At 35.3% G+C, this 17,520-nt stretch overlaps 1 long non-coding RNA gene across 1 annotated transcript; it reads left to right on the forward strand.

Annotated features, from left to right (window-relative positions):
* The first annotated feature begins 850 nt into the window (after window positions 1-850).
* On the forward strand, window positions 851-8,221 carry LOC125688212 (uncharacterized). The gene is made up of 3 exons (XR_007374652.1): window positions 851-1,084; window positions 3,109-3,152; window positions 6,469-8,221. It is a non-coding gene; the product is annotated as an uncharacterized LOC125688212 (long non-coding RNA).
* The last annotated feature ends 9,299 nt before the right edge of the window (window positions 8,222-17,520 follow it).

Genomic DNA, 17,520 nt, shown 5'->3' on the forward strand with positions numbered 1-17,520 from the left:
AAATTTATCATGACTGTCCTTTCTGAGGGATGATGCCACTGAGGTGGTCTAAGTTGATGTCAAGGGTTTTCAACCTGAGGAATACTGAGCTGGATTCACGTCACCTAATTCTAGATGTTTACATCTGAGTTTGATATCTTGATTCCATTTGTTGTCGATGGCACTTTTCAGGTGTGAGCTGTTGTGTCTGTTTTGGCTCTACTTTTGGATAAGATTTCTGCTGTTTAATTGCCTGTTTTCTTTCAAGTTCAGATGCATTTAAGATGGAATGAAACCAGTCCAAAATCCTAATTCTAAGAATTGCTGACAACGATTCTACTCAGACATGGGAGCTTCTCTGATATGAAAAATACATAACTTGGCATCAATCTAAATCCAAAATTAGAATTTGCAAATGTTATATTTATGTGTGACTCAGTTTCCCATCTGTGAAATATTCACAGAGAGCTTGTTCACTCCAAAAGCATGCTGAAAATAGTAAGAAAATAGTGAGAGAAACACTTTAGAAAGAAAAGAGTAAGAGGAGGTGATAAAATGATCTACTTAAAATACTGTTGAAACCATGTTAGAAAAAGAATGGATTATGCAAAGAAATAGGTCACACCATGTCTAACAGAGAAATTAAAAAGAAAAAGAAAATACTAAATACACAAAAAAGCTAAATGTAACTTTTTTTATGCTTTAACCTTACATTCTTGTAGGAATCTCTATCTTATATTTACATTATTTCTAAATTATTCATTTCTAAAACTGTTACAAGAGCAAAGAGTTGCTGAAATACTTATCTCCTGCTCTTCCAAATGACTACATGTTCACTGTGCTTTCCTACTATTCCAGTCCAAAAAGCAGCTGATCTTTCATTAAAGGCATGAGAACACTTTCAGACAATATCATAGGTTTTCTAAGCCGCATTTGTCTCAGTTGACTCCCAGTAATTCCATAAAGAAGTTCCAGTAAATTGGGAATGGACAGTTACTTTAATGTAGAGATTTTCTTTTTTCTGGTTGTTGTCTGCATATTGGCTTCCTTCTGCCGCTTCCAGCTAGTAAAAGTCATGTACTGTGACATGACTAGTATGCTACAGGTAAGAACCTTCAATTATCTTCTTAAAAATTATATCTGTATCTATTATATCTATAATATGCTATCTCATTGTCAAATTTTACTGTAGATAAGGGATTACAAACGAGGTTGCAGAAGCAAGTTAAGTCTGGTGATTCTGTCATATTTTAGTCCTTGAATTTGCTGTCTTAATAATCTTTTTAATGAAGGATTATATTTAGTTTGCAGCTTGTTCGAATAATTGCCAAATACTTGTGGACACAATTTCAAAATTTAATTACTTGTTAGAATTCTGCATAATTATGTCTTTTTTTTTTTTTTTTTTTTTTTTTTTTTTTTTCTCTGAGCATATGAACAGTCTTTTTCTGAATTTGAAGGAGTACTGGTATTCCTACAATATTTCTTGGGCAAACAACAGTATTTTTGTGCCAAGAAAGAATGTTCATTGTTTGCTATTCAATTAATTAATTTTTGCTATACATTCAAATCATTTTTTTCTTATTAGCATTAGTATGTTCCTCTAGCATACAAAAATAACTGCTGTTTTATAAACTTTAAATGATAAATTACTTCCACATTCTTACAGTTCTTATCTAGATATTACCATTCTCAATCCCTATGAAACTGTGAGCTAGGAAGTTCTGTCAGCCCTATTTTACTGACTGGAGATTGAGAGTTACACAGATTATTCTGAGTGATACCAGCAGAGAGGAGATCAGAAGAACGAATAGTTTGCAACTGAGGCCTGAATTTGTGAGCCTCTAAGCAGAACTTTCTTTATCTGTAAGAACATCTTCCATCTGCATCATGAAAACATGCCATTCACAGTATATTACTACCCCCCATACCATCACAACACATTGTTCAGTACTTCTCAAATCCAGGAGGTCTGTTTGAATGCCTAATCCCATATTCACAAATCAAAAAGCCTGGCCAGATACTTCCTGTGTCCTTTCTGTAAATTGCATAAGATGAAGGCCATCTTCTCCTCCCTACGCTTTTGTAATTGTCACCCATCTCTGGGGGCTATTAACATCCTGTCAGTCAGCAGACAAATGAAGTCAGTGCCACAGTGATCTATCTACTCAGTACGAAGGCAGCTTTAAAGAGCCTTGAGCCAGGTGAACTGAAGTGGCTGAATTAAAGGTGAGGCAATGGATATTGCAGCTGAAATGGATGAGGAGTGTTGATACAGGGTGCTCTGCCAGCAGCATCACAGGTCAGACAGAGAGCAGCTTGGCCGTTTCGCCTGTCTAGATTTGCACTGTGTTAGTCAACCGACAGTAGTTAGCCAGCTGTGTTCGTGCATAAACGCAAATGCATGTAGGGTACACAACCATTCTGGACTTAAGTTCTGGACTAAAGCTCTGGTATGTCTAAACAAATGTTTTCATAAGATCTGAAAGCAAAAATGCATTGCATGCATTTCTACTGACTTACAGATAAGCTTTTTCTATGGGGTAAACCACTAAAGTAGCACAAACCAAGCATTGCTTAGACTAAAAGAGGATGCTTTTAATTTTATGCTTGAAGTAGAACTGATTCCAACTGAAAAGAAGGAGTGACTAATGTCATTTTTTTTCTCCAAGGACTACAGGATATAAGATAGCCAAGAGCCTCTTAGGCTGTCAGCCCCAGATCTGTCATGTCATATTTTAATCATAGTCTTTATCCAGTCTTGAAAATGAGCATTTTTTCCTTTGTTTCTACTCTTTCTAACAGAAAATAGTTCCCCAGTCTGTTTGAAGTCTTTCAATATCTGGCCTGATTTTTTTCTCAGTCAGTCCACACAAGTTTATTCTAGTGCCAGTGTTACTAGTACTTCTGCTGAGGTGAACTAGCTAGTTTTCCTGCTTGTTATTTAGGAGAGCAACTGTATGCCTCCTGGCTCTTCATTCTGTTTAGGTAAATGCATTAAGCTCTTTTACTCTCCTTTGGTAAATAAAGTTTCTCATTTTACATCTTATGCAAGACTAGAGTAAAAAGAGTTTGCTTTGTAACTTGAGGCAAAACTAATATATCAATATTGTACATTTCTATTTGCAGAAACATCTGTAGTTATTGTACCACATTGAAGAGCATGCCATGAGGTAGGTATATTTGAGGTCAAAGAGAATATGGCTATTTAAATCTCTGAAATACCAAACCTGGGAAAGATTGCTGCTGGCAGATTCTACAGTCTAGAGTTGATTGTCATCTCACTGAGTCAGTACAAGTTCAGCACTGTAGAGATGTTGAAGATCAATGTGATACATTTATCTTCTGAAGTTAATCACTATTTATCATTGCATGTCTTATAGAACATATAAACATCCTGAATATTGGTCTTTCTAACTGAAAGTAGAAAATGAAAGTAACAAAAAAATTATGGGTAAAATACATTTATTTTAAAATAGATCTAACGATACTGTGTTGTTGTCACAGAGTTCAATCCAATATTTTGAACTCAAAAACTGACCAAAGAAAAAGAGAAAAAAATCTTCCTGGATATTTTCATATTTTAAAATTTAATTATCAGCAAGTAAGTATCAAATCCTTTTCTTCTGCAGGAGTTTTATACATTATGACTAAAAGTGCTCAGAGTAGAAGTGGAGTTCTACAAAAATGTTACTTGGATAAGCTGTGGTATTGTTTGTTTTTTAGTATTTTTTACGAGTTTAGAGAGGGAAAAAAATTTAACTAATTATCAAATTCTAATTAATTGAAATCTTATTTGAATTTTTTTTTCCATATGCATACAAGCTCCAGGACTCCTTGAGATTACAGAAATATAAAGTATTTGCTTAAACTAAATTTTCACAATAGTCTTTGTTAAAGCTTTAATTATTGTATATGTCTGCTATTTAGGTTGTAGGAATCTAAGGATGCAGTCATCAAAAATGTAAAAATGTTTGTAATGATTTGTTATTCCTTCTCTTCCATATGATGGAAAGTGAGACTCAACTCAGAATATTTTCAGAAGCTACATATTACCATAATAAATAAATCCGCTTTTAGAAAATAAGCATTGAAGGTGACTCTCTGAATTGTTGAACTCAGGAAATGAATTTTTGTTACTATAGTCAATTTGGTTACAATAGTCATCAAATTTCACTTCAGCAATGGTTACATGGCTGTCTTCCTTATTATTACTCAGGAGATTTCTTCAGATTCTCACTTCTTATAATTGGAAAACCTCAAATTTCCAGTCTAATTGTATTAATTTCCAGTTCATACTCTTTTTCTTTGAAAAGCTCTTTATTTGATCTCAAATTGTGACTTGATGACTAATTTTGAGAGCTATGATGGGAATCCATTATCAACTCTTCAGAGAAATGCTCTCAATGCCTTGCCTAATTTCCACTACTTGAAATATGGTATCACTATTTCTATTCTCTGTCTAGTTGACATCGTGGAAAGGGAAAGAGCCAAAAGAACATTTAAGGAGTCAGTTTTTAGATATTTTAGCTTAAGACTCAAGTGATGATTTCAACCAAATGGATAGACGTTAGGACAGTAAGAGCTGAATTTAATTGCTGAGGGTGATGTAACATGCATTTTATTTCTATTTATGTTGAACATATCACACTGAATGGAAACAAATCACTGTTTCACTGCAGTGCAGAGAAGCATGTGAAATATTCTCTTGAAAACTGTCCATGCCATTTCTCAGTTTGATTAAAAATTTTCTATTGAGTTTGCTCTCAGTGGAAATTTGAATGTTTGACTACATACATATATTTTTTTCTGAGGTATCATGAGCTTCCTGGAATTCTTATTTGACTATCTTTCTTTTGAAATTAAATTCTGCTGTTGTGTGGTGGAACACAGGTGTTAATATCCATTCATACTGAGAATCTGATTCTCAAAAGAAAAAGCCTTTCCAGGTACAAGTAGTCTTCAAGGCTGAGATAGATACTTTTGTGTTACACACATATGTTGAGAATGGTCAAAAAATTCTGACAAGAAAGGGCACTAACAATTTTTACTTGAATGTTATTAGGTGAGATTTTTACAGAAAAAAATGAATTGAAGAGACTTTGACATCAATCATGTTGTTCACCTCCATTATTTTTTCAAAGATCAGTTCTGCTCTCAGTAGAATAGCTTACATAGTTTGTAGAATTTCATTGTCACACATATCTCTCAGATACAATTTTTCCTCTACACGAAATGGACAAAGTTAGAAACATTTTCCAGCTAGGGAAAAACCCTGACCCACATTTTTGTGACATAAAAAAATATGTGTTCTCACATAGCATGGCAGGCTTGTAGAAGGATGGTGACTAAGCCTTCAGAAGATGATCAGTGTGCCCTAAACACTTGCTGTTAGGATCCAGAAGGAGTGGGACAGGCAGCGTCAAAATGCCAAGTGTATTTGGACAGGAAAGAATCATAGGTGAATACCAGCTGCCTACTCCCTTGGCAGCAAAAGGAAAGGTAGAAAGAAACAGATTTTTAGCTTTAGGCAATTCTGAGTAACAGACCTAAGAATTGAAGAGGTGTGGCTTATCTTTTTATTAAGAGAGATATCTCCATTGTGGGGAAAGAAATGTGTTTTGTTTTGGTTTGGGTTTTTTTTTTGTTTGTTTGTTTTTTGTTTTTTGTTTTGTTGTTTTTTGGGTTTTTTTTGCATAATAGTGAGATGCTATGACTCCAAAGAGGTAACAAGGAGCTCTGATACATGATAAATTCCTGCTTGCAGAATAGAATATCTGCATTTTTGAGTAACATCATGGGATGTACTGGTAGAAACTGGCTGTGCAGTCTGAATGATAGTCAGAGGGTAAGGTCAGCTTTGATAGGTTATCCCAGCATACCATAACAGGTAAAAACTAAGCAAGAATAGAAGAGCAGTTAACAAAGCAGTAAACAGGGGTGGAACATCCACTGAGGGAATTAGAAGAATTGGATAGAATGTAAATCCTGGAGTACTCAAGCACTGAGTACTGAGAAACAGGAGAGGAAATCTGTGCTTGGAAGTAGGAAATACAAACTGTTACATGTCTCTGGTTGGTTCACATGGTTGTCTGCTCTTGCAAAAGCATGAAATAAATTGTGATTATATTATTTGTGAATAGCAAATTCTGCCTGATCCTGGACTATTGAATACGGGCATTTCTCACAGCATGAACTACTGTAGTGGGGGCAAATATTGTGTTAAATTGAGAAGATCAAATAAACAAACAGATTGACCCCAAAACACTCCTTTGTATTTTTTTTTTTGTTGTTGTTGTTGTTTGGTTTTTTTTGGTTGTTTTTTTTTTTTTTTTTTTTTTTGTGGCAATAGTTACAATGATACACAGATTGCAAAATCAAAACAGCTGTCTCTCTGGAGATGCTGGGGGATGTGGGAAAGCATTTTACTTCTACTTTTCTGCTGTATTTCAGCAAAAATAGTAGACAGTCTTATCTTTGTGTTTGCAGTGGTAAATGGATTTGAAGAAACAACATTCCCTCTAAAAGGATTGCAAGAAACAAAGAAACCCCAAATTCTTCAGATTAACAAGCAAGGTGAATTTTCTTATGTACCCAGAATTCTTTAAGCTGTTCATGTGACTTGTCTCCTACATCCAGATTTTCTCTCTATTCCTAACTGTTGCATGGCCACTGATTAAAAGTATAAGGGTAAACAATTGAAATATCCAATAAGGTACACTTTTCTATAACTAATGTTTTCATTGACTTGCAGGCAGTTATGGCACAGGATTTTCATTTTTAACATGCCTACAGTAATTATCCATGTTTCACTGATGTTTATTTATTGTTTAATTAAAGCGCTTTTCAGAGAATAAAAAAGACCATTAGGATAAAACATTGTGTCAAAAGCAAAAAGTTGCAATAAAGTTCAAGCATGGAAATGTCTTCTGCTGGCTTCTGTATATTTATTGCCATGTTCTGGTAGCAAGCTTCAGATAAACAGAATATTATGTTACTCTAAAGTAATGTTCTCTGTCATAGTTTCAGCTGGGATGCAATTGTTTTCCTCAGAGTGTCTGGTATGATGCTATGTTTTGGTTCTAGGAGAAAAACACTGTTGATAACACACCAGTTTCCAGTTGCTTCTAAGCAGTGTTGTAGAGAGCCAAGGCCATTTGCAGTGAAAGGCCCAAGAAACCGGGAGGAAACAGAGTTAGGATAGCTGATTTCAACTGGCCGAAGGGATATTCCATACCATATGATGTTGTATGAAAAGATTTTTGAAGAGAGTGGCAGCTTTCTTTCCAATATGGATTCAGGACAAGTGGAGAAGAGCTGATTAAAAAGGAAAGGCAGTTAGCAATGACAATAATATTTTAAGGAAAAGTATCACATCATATATATGTCTAATAAATTAATCCATCTTTGTAGAGAACACTGCAAATGCATTTTATTAAAAGATACCCTGCTAGATTTGAAGCTTAAATTCATTAATCTCCTTAAATTTTTACACTTGTCTGATATGATTTGAAATACTTACCCTGATGCATCAACAGAGAGTAATCATCTGCTTGAGTTTATGGGAATCACTATCACTGTGAGATGCGGGAAATTACATGTGTAACTTCAGAATGCTAGGAAAAGTGAAATGTAAATGCTTTTACTGAGGTGTGTGAGTATTTCTTAAATGTTTCTTAAAAAAACCTTTCATTTTTAATTAAAGGTTGAACAATTAAATTGCTGCACGCATTTTTGATGTTATTTTTGGTTTATTGTTTTTTAACTTTTCTGGCATAACCAATCCATTTTCATTCTCATTGGAAGGTCCAGAAAATTCTTAAAAGCAAAATTCTTTTAATTACTGATTCCTAGACCTGGCTTTATTTCAGATCTTTGATTTTTGCATATCCTCTGAAGTTAACCCTTTTATAAGAAGAGATGCAAATGGGAATGGTGACTTTAGGACAGTTGGCATCTCTGTGATAATGCCTGGACAGAGGTTCCTGGATAACTTAGAGTTCAATCACAACATCTCAGTCTCTAAATTGTGCTTAAGAACATGAAACAGGGGGAACACTCCAGAGCTAAGATCTATTGGAGAGAAGTATGCTCTGATTAGGATTTGTTTGTCCCTTGGCAAAGAGTGTCTGTTGGTAGCTGTTACATATGTGTATGGCGTCTCTGTCAGCTGGTGCTGGAGCTCCTATGCCAGAAATGTATCTGTTAGATATCCAGGTCTTGTTCTCAGAGTGGCACAGAGGGAGCAGATTTTTTGAGACTGTATTGTGTACCTTGTTATATTAAAAATAATAATAATAATAATAATAATAAAAATAAAAATAAATTACTTTGCTGCCATCCTTGTGTGTGTGTGTGTGTGTGTGTAAAGTATTGGTTATCTTCAAATGCTATAGCACACCTAGAACAAGCCAAATTTGTGTCACCTGTACCTAATTTGGAAAAGTGGATTTTCTTCTTTAATTAGGCTGATGATTACTGGAGCAAGGCCATTGTATCCTCTTCTGTAACACGGGTGCTTAATGTCTTCTGGAAGTTCTATATAATAACACCCAATTCATAAAAAGCACATGTTCTGTAGCAGTGCAGTTTATCTTTACTGTCCTTCTGTGGCAAATTACAGTTGTGGACTTGTGACCTTTAATAAAATTTTAGAGCAGGTGTCAAGGTACTTAAGCTGCTTAAACTGTCCATCCTGAACTGGGGTTGGTGGTGCAGATACTTTTCACAGTCCTTAAAATGTTGTTGTCTAGCTGTCTCCAGTTATGAGAGATCAAGCCCAGTGTGCTTCTCTGATCTGTGCTCATATTTTGTGATTTCTGTGTTGGGTGGAGTGGGAAACAGGTGCTTTCAGCCACTCAAGTCCTGAACAACAAAGAGGTTTCTTCTTTGAATGTCAAGTATTTTTGTTATAACTTAAAACCTATGGTGGACCTAGGTGTCCAAATCTCCTTTTCTTTCTTATGAATTGGTCATGTGGCTGAAAAGAAACTACTTAAAGCTGGACCTCTTGGTTTTAAACGTCTGATATGAGGCCTTGTACCTCACCTAACATTAGCCTCTTAAATCCATTTTCTGCTGTTCCCAGAAGCTGTGATAGCCTGTCTGCCTTAAAAGTCTGGTTATGCATGTAACTAAAATTGTACTGGGGGGAATCAAGTATCAACATAGTATCTTTTCATAACTCCTCTTCGTTCCCTTGGATAGAACACATTTACTGTGGGATTATGTCAGATTTCACTGAAAATCCTAAGGAATTCAAAGTAACTGCTATGTGCTACTAGTGCATTGTTTGCAATGCAATATCTTAAAGCATTTATCAAAAAGTAAAATCAAAAGTATGCAGTGATCATTTTCTCAAGTAAAACTGTATTTTGCTAATTCAGAATCTGGAGTGTCTTCTTCATTCTTCTTCTGAATTATAGAAATAACTGTTTATAAAAGAACCTACATGAAGGCATCTATTCAATTTTCATTTTACTTTCCTTGGCTTGGAAATCTTGAAAAGAAATACATTGTTTTTACCTCTGATTTTCTATTAGATTTGTTTTTTTTAATCATTTCATCATTATTTCTCTATCATTAAAAGAGATACAATTTTTTAAACAAGAGTTGCAACATTTCCATTGTGATTCAAGAAGCCATACAGAGATGATTTTGTTAGACAGCTATTTGAAGAAAGGGATTATTAGTCTTTCCTTCCCTACGACACATACCATACTTAGAAAACAAAGTCTCCTGATATGTTACTACTAATGAGAGTAATGGTTGTCTTTCAGGACTTTAGTTTCATTTCATTTGGTTTAATTTTTCATTTTAGTTTTGTTTGTTTGTTTGTTTGTTTTGTATAGATGCCCAAACAACTGTGAATTTACTGAATTCTTGTGCAGAGTGGTATTAGTTTAATACCTTTACTTCTGTGACTTTAAATGAGAAAGACCTAAATGATGCCTGCTTTACCCCCATAACTTCATTGCTCATAGACCTAACCATTAGACTTGTCTTAATTGAAATCCTCCAAGAATATAGGCTATGCTGAAAATCAAATTTCTACAAGAAGTGTGAAATATAGAATCTTACTTTTTTGTCTTTATTTCACATTCTTTGCTAAAATGGATGAAAACCATCTTTCTCTGGGGGCTTTTCTACTTCAGCCAATCATAGGTCTCCACAGTTTTGGGCTTCAGACTGATTGAAAAGTCTTATATTTTTTTCTTTGTTGGATAGGTGGTTTGTAGTCAAACAGAAAATCTTGGCTTCATTTTGTTTCATGAAGCTCCCATATGGAGGATAAAACACACCAGGGGGGGAGAGGGGGGAAAGTAAACAAACAAAACATAACATATCAGCATTTCTGCATTCAGTTTACAAGAGTCATGTGCACAATGTGTTGTGAAATTTCTAATGGCCGTAGAAGTTACTTGGAAGAAAAATAGAAATATGTTTACACCCCAAACCCAACGAGCACTATATTTTCTTCCAATCCTGGACATATCCTGTATGTTTAGTAATGAATATAATTTTTGCCTGAATATAAGAAAAAATAGAAAGATCACTTGTTGCTGCATGCTGGATGTAACTATTTTAACTCTGCCTTATTTCTGTCTGTTGTCTCTTTACAAGCTAAAGTCCACTTATATTTACAATCTTTATGAAGATAACATTGAGCACTTTTGATAATGTTTTCAAATTTGTATTACATAGGATGTAGACTATGTTGTACAGATATTTTATAATATGTCAAAATCTTTAGTGTTAGAAAAGGTGTCTAAGATCATCTAGTCCAACTGTTCACCTACCACAATATTACCCACTAAACATGTCCCTAAGTACTACATCTACCCATTCCTTAAATATCTCCAGGAATGGAGACTTCTCCACCTCCCTGGGCACTCTGTTCCAATGCAATACCTATCTTTCTTTACTTCTTCCTAATATTCAACCTGAACCTCTGCTGGTGCAACTTGAAGCCATTCCTCGTTCTATCTCTGTTACCTGTAAGAAGAAGCCAACTCCCACATTGCCACAATTTTCTTTCAGGTCATTGTAGAGGGCAATGAGGTCTTCCTTGAACCTCCTCTTCTCCAGACTGAACAATTCCAGTTTCCTCAGGTGCTGCTTATAGGACTTGTACTCCAGATCATTCACCAGCTTCATTGCCCTTCTGTGGACATATAAAGCCATATATTTTTAATATTTTTATATCATATTTATTTTATATTGTATTTTGTACACATGTATATTTAAAATGTGTATATTATTTTACCATATCCTTCTGGAGATGGGCTGACTAGACTAGTGTGAGAAACTCAAAAATGTGCATCCATATTGTGTTTATGAAACACTGCAATTAGATTCATTGTTTTTGTATGTTCCTAATAATTCTGTCAGCATCCTGTCTGACCACAGCTGAATATGGAAGTGGTGTTGTCAGAGAAATATCCACACTGGCTTCTATGTACCTGTCCAAAATGTTGGTAATGTGTCATTGCATATGTGTAGTTAGAATTTTTTCAACCTAGTCAAGTACTTGTTTCATACTTACTGACAATGTAGAATTGAATAGAATCATAGAATCATTTGAGTTGGAAGGGACCTATAAAGGTTATCTGGTCTAACTTCTCTGCAATGACCAAGGATACCTACAGCTAGATCTGGTTGCTCAGAGACCCATCCAACGTAAACCGTCAGTGTCTCCAGGGATGGGACATCCACAAATACTCATAAAGGCACACATAGCTATGAGCTCAGGACATCCCTAAATACAGATGGTGAAGAGGATATGTGAGGATAAAAAGCATCATATATCTTCTATTTTTCTTATGTGATTTCCAAAAGCCTTTAAAATCAGTCTGCAGTAGAGACAGGAAAACATAGTAGATGGATTTGTAGAAATGCCCTGATTATATATATATAATATAATATATAATCAATTTTAAATGTGTTGCTAATAATGGCTAAAAAAAGACAGAAAGAAAAGAATATATTTGTATATTTATTTTTATAACTTTCTCAACACATTTGTGGTACTGTACACTGAAGAAAATATATTTCATTAACTGTATCTTGTCTGACCACTTCTCTGCAAGTCTGTATCACGATTTGCTGATTTTATTATTCTAAGTAATATTTAACATCAGAAAGGTTTTCAATTCATTGCTTACTTTTTTTTCTACTTTCTTAATAAAAGTGCTGAATAGCCCTCTATTCTCTTCTCCTTTACCTTTGTAGAGGAAAATCTAGAGGTGCTATTAGTCTGGGTCACCATCACTTATTTGCTAATTGACTCTTGGATACAAGCCTGATAGATCTACGAACGCTGGTTTCCTCCAGCCTAAGAAATATAGACTCTCTACTGATCTCTCTCTTTACCAGTCTCTCTCTCCTTTTGTTTGTTAGAACTATCCTTAACTGTAATTTTTGCCAATTTGGTTGAGTGATTTGACTAGGTTATCTGTAAGTATCAGAGTTAGGAAACTTTGGAAGCTGAAGAAGCACTCTATGGAAATACTGCTATATCTTTGTCCTTGTCCACATGTCAACATGTCTCATGTTGCTGCATTCTTACCTTACGTTCATTCTCCCCACGGTATCTGTTAGACAGCTGGGGGTAGGTAGAGAACTAATTGTACTGGGTTTGGTTCCAGATCTGGCGCTTGAAACTTATCTGTTGGGAAATAAATTATTTACACTAAGCAAAGTAATGGACCACAGCATGGACTCAAATCATTTACCAGCCCAGGCTAGGCAGCTCATATCCATGTACAGTGAATCAGGAAGGTTAGATGGCTTTGGCGGAGAGCCACAAAAGCTATCACAATAATGCTCACACCTATTAGGAAACAATGATTACATGAGGAGTGTATTTGTAATCCTACCTGTCTTCTGCTGGATTAACACACGCTCAGAAACAAAAATGTTTGTGTGTGTATACTTTGTATTCAGACAGACTATTTTATATCTGTGATTGGCTACATCATTTTGTGGTAAAATATGAAATTAATTTTGAGAAAGGATGTCAGTTTTTCTGTTTTACTAAAGAGATAAATTTATATGACAAGGAAGAAATGTTAGAATACTCCTACCATTGACCTAATAATAGTTTGGATAGACAGGTCTGATAATATTCAGCAGGTTGTTCTCAAGTTTGAATGCTGCAAGATTTTTTCTAGGCTCTATAAACCTGTATGGTATATAGGAGTGGAGAGCTATACTTTAGAGGAATTCTCTTTCAAGTGCATATTATAAGCATCCTTTGTGAGTAGTAAAAGCAAATACTGGCCAAAGGTTAAAGCCTTAGAAATCAAGGTGATAACCTTCAAAAAGAACTGCTTTTGCAGCAAGTGAACCTGGCCCATGTGCTCTTTCTAATTAATCAGAAGCTCACAATGTTCTTTCAGACCTGAAGTTGGAGGGAGATGGCCATTAGGCATACAAATCAGCAATGTGACGATAAGGGTTACAAGGCAGGTCGCCCACTTGCACTGTAATGGAAAATTCATTTTTTTCCCCCTCTCTTGCTAAGCAAGTGGGAATTCCCAAGTGAATGTAGTCTAGGCCAACTTATCTCATTAATGGGAGATCCCATGACTTTTTGTACCTCATTATAGATGGAACAATGTCCTTAGTAGACATATGGCATTTTTCTATTATTATTAATATACATTTTTTGAATTAGTATCCTTTGCCCTTCCTCATCCCTATAGCAAAATCCCCATTTGACTATTATCAGAAAAGCTGCAGGAGTCTCAGTACTATTACATTTATAGAAAGAGAAATTTGTGATGTTTTGTAGTTCCATAAGCATTTTCAGATAGAACAGTTGTATTCACTGTTTTGTATGTAGAAGGAATTAGCCCTTAGTGCATACCATATTCTCTTAACCCTACTGCAGTATTTCTGATGCATATTAAGAAGAATATGCAGCTCGCTGCTATATATGAGTCTCACAGAGGTATGAAGCTATGAAATACAACATCAAATTACTGTATTCTCTCAAGTAGGAGATTCAGAAGAGTTTTAATCTTCAATTCACATGTTTTGATAATATATAATATATTCTAAACACTGCTTTTCTTGCTGAAGTAGCTTAATATTATGATTTTTTTTTATTTCACACACACAGTTCCTTTGGGTTCAACTTGTTCTAACACTTACCAATATATATATATAATATATATTTATATACACACACAGGATTATACATTTAGGACATCTGGCTGGCTTTTAATTATTCAGTTCTTTTTTTCAATGTCATCTCCATTGACTACGTAGTTCAAAAAGTGCTGTAATTCTACTTTACTTTTGTGTTTTACCTTTTCTCATTATTCTTAATAAAGAACAATTTCCCTTCTCCATAAGCATTAATTAGCTACCCCTTCAAAAGATTATAAGGCAAATTCACCCTTCTTTCCTGTCACCGTCAAGCACTCTCACTGTTTCCTTCTCACTGTTTCTTGCAGTCTCTTTCTTTGGTTCTTCTGCTTTCCTTTTCTGCAGGGTTGTCTTTCCCTCATAGAATATTTTAAAATGTTAATACATTTACAATGTACAATATCACTGAACCGATAGACTACATCTACTATTTCTTATCACTCAGTGAATCCAGATGTCATAGTACAATACATTAAGACTCAGTCCAATATGAGAAGCAGGGAATGTGATTAGAAAGCGTGGAATCCCCTTAAGTGTGGCCGTGACATTCCAAGGCAGTTCACCCCCTTTAGTGAGTATGGTGGTATTAAATGAAGTCATCCTGCTCAGTTTCCCATTCCTTAAGTAGTAAGGGAAAGCCTATACAATTTTTGTGTATAAAAATCAAAGTGTGGGGAGAAAAACCTACAGAGATCCAAGTAATTCAAAGAACAGGTCTACCAAGGAAGTTACTTTTCTTACTTGCTCTGCTTTTAGCTTATAAATTACATTAACACTCACTCCTGTTTGAAAATTTCTATCAAAATCAATATCAAATACAACTAGAAAATTTTAGTGGAGTCCAAATGGGAGAATGTAGTCCAAGATTCCCTAAATAACAAAGGATAATGAGAAAACTATTGGACATCATTGACTGTTATAGGCATTGATGTTAATCTCTAATAGAAGGCTATAATTCCTTCCTCAGACTAAATTTTTAAACTGAATGGATATAGAAGATTATTAGTTATAATGATAACTAACATATAATGGTATCTATATATTACTCCTTGAATATGATTTTTTCACCCAGAAGTAGAACTGCTTACTAAAACAGAAATGTAACCCAAGAGCTTAGGAAAACAAAAATTACAACTTTGTTTTTATCTCTCTCTTTGCTATCCTCCCTCTTGACCCTGAATAAAGTAGCTAACTTGTGCCATGATTTATGGATGAAAGCAGGCAATGATAAATGCTGCCTGCGTTTTAGCTGTGTCTGGTAAATTGTTTGCATACTTATGGACAACAAGACCTTTTGCCTTTTCTTGTGCTATTTTTTTTTTGTGTATGTGCACATATGTGTGTATTGTACACCATATAATTTATCTAGTCTTGGAAAAAAATGAAATGAAGGGAAGGTAAGCAACTACAGCAGTCATTTTAAAGAGAACATCATTCAAACAAGAAAAGCTAACAGCGTACAATTATCCCATTCATAAGTTCCACTGATATGGGGTTTACCAAAACATTTAGCTTGCTAAGTTAGATTTAGATTTGCTATGACTGAAGCAATTGTGTCCTATTTTGACACTGGCAGACTCCAGTCAAATGACACGGTATTTGCTTGCTTTCCTCAGAATTCTGCTCCTTCAGCTTGGACCATTAGACATTTAAGATCACCATTATATCATCTTCTTACTAGAGCTGGAGGTTTTGTTTTTCTTATAAGTGTAATTTCAACACTCATCCCCCAACTATTTGCTATTCTTCTGTTAGATAGCATTTGCACAGCAGATTGCAGGAATGACTAAGCATGCATTTTCTCCAGTGGTGTAAATGGGAAAGGGGCAAAACCCAAATGGTTTTCCTTACTACTGTTACCTAGTATTAAAAGTCTGAGAATAGAGAGCAAAGCATAAACTGGCTATGCCAAGCTATTTCTACTTTGACTGTTCTGGCAATACATCCCTTCAGAGAAACATTCAGCAGGATCTTCTCTTTACCGTTAGATTCCCTTTAACGGGAACTTCCGTGTTGTCTTGTTGATATTGTCCTGAAATTCTTGTTTCTTCTTTAGTTACATGAATAATTATTTAATATTTGGATGAATTTTGAACAAAAACTGCTGCCAAAAGTACAGGTGTCAATATCTGCCAGATTCCTTTTTTTTTTTAACAGTATCATCCCAACAACAGGCTGCAGTCTTTTCCTAGTCTATCTTTTGATGGTGAACAGTTTATAAAAGAAAGCAATTTCTGGATGGTCTTTAATTAGAGTGACTGATGTTTTCACTGAGGATTGCAGACAGATCTTACACTTCAGTATTCTCTTCAGAAGTGATAGCTCACTGACAATTGACAGAGAAACATCTGCAATACTGCAGAGTAATATATTTCTCTACTTCAGTTATTTCTGGGAGACTTACAACTTGCTCTCAAGGTCGCAAAGTCCAAACTCTGTTGCAGCAGATGCAGAAGTAACTTCCAAAGCTGACATAAAACACAAGCTATGTTTCTGTTTAAGTAGTATCTTACAAAGTTAGTCACCTTGACTGCTGATGTTGATGGCACCCTCCAGGCCTGTGCCAGCCTGTTACAGAAGAGCAGGTGTGTGTCAAACCCATGCTTTACCTTCTTGAAGCAGGCACGTTCCTTTATTCTTGGAAGCAAGAACTACTGTGGGCTTCATCCCATCAGGCTACAGCTGCTTTGCCTCAGTTATGATTTGTCAGCTTCCTGTTGCTGCTACTATATCTCTGCGAAGATTACCTTCTACAGCTTATCTTCTAGATTTTCTTGTCTTCTTCTGCATAATCACAAGTTGGGATCACTAAGCATTTATTTTCAGTGCTTTTCTACCACACATCCCTGCTGTGGAAAGCTGGGCTGCAGTCCTGTGCCTTCCAAAAGAGTCTTCATGTGCCCATTACAACACTTTTTATTTCACAGCTCTGGACTCTGGAGTCAAGGCTCAGAGACTGAATCAGCATGTTTGGAGACTGGGCAGGTTATGGAGGAGATTGTGAAGCTTGCAGGATTAGACTCCCACACTGGAGATTCCATTTGCAAAGTTTTACCCTGCTTCATGGCTGACATGAGTTTAGGAATAATCTAAGTATGACCAGACTTCACCTTTCAGCACTCCTCACCGACTTAGCTGCAGAAGCTAGCAGTATCTTTAATGCTTATGGCTAGATTTCCACAGAGTTTGGGCATAAATATTTGCAAGGGAACGATTAAGGAACATTAATTGTCCTGATAGTTCAATATTTTGCCCTGAGAAAAGTGAATATATTTTTTTTCCTCTAGGAAGATGTACATTTTGTTTCATCATTCTCAGATGAAATATTTTGATGTTTAGTTTTGAAACAACAAAGATGTGTATTCTGATTTGTATTTTTAATAGGTA

Source organism: Lagopus muta, chromosome 1 (genome assembly GCF_023343835.1).
Source record: "Lagopus muta isolate bLagMut1 chromosome 1, bLagMut1 primary, whole genome shotgun sequence".
NCBI classification, from domain to species: Eukaryota; Metazoa; Chordata; class Aves; order Galliformes; family Phasianidae; genus Lagopus; species Lagopus muta.